The sequence below is a fragment of the Etheostoma cragini genome, chromosome 14 (assembly GCF_013103735.1).
Source record: "Etheostoma cragini isolate CJK2018 chromosome 14, CSU_Ecrag_1.0, whole genome shotgun sequence".
Classification (NCBI taxonomy): Eukaryota; Metazoa; Chordata; class Actinopteri; order Perciformes; family Percidae; genus Etheostoma; species Etheostoma cragini.
Window position 1 is genome coordinate 24,515,621 of NC_048420.1, and position 222 is coordinate 24,515,842.

Below are 222 nucleotides of genomic sequence, written 5' to 3' on the forward strand. Positions count from 1 at the left end.
TTTTATTACTGTGCCTTGTTGTTTAATCTTTATTTTCAGGCATGGATACACACATAAGTATTGTTGAGACAGATATTTAATGTGTGTCTGTCTGTGTTTCAGCTTTACCTCCAGATGTTCTTGAAGTGATTGTTGGTGGAGAGGAGCAGCAGGAGTGTAGCGCTAGTGTGGACCAGCAGGAGCCAGAGGCCCCCCCACACATTAAAGAGGAACAGGAGGAAC

General features: G+C 44.1%; 1 protein-coding gene and 1 long non-coding RNA gene across 2 annotated transcripts in view; one reads left to right on the forward strand and one right to left on the reverse strand.

The window, feature by feature from the left end:
• Positions 1-222, forward strand: part of LOC117956476 (oocyte zinc finger protein XlCOF6.1-like) — a 59,752-nt gene that overhangs the window by 16,377 nt on the left and 43,153 nt on the right. The window lies entirely within an intron of this gene.
• The window catches only part of LOC117956513, a 6,049-nt gene that overhangs the window by 4,974 nt on the left and 853 nt on the right, over positions 1-222 (reverse strand). The window lies entirely within an intron of this gene.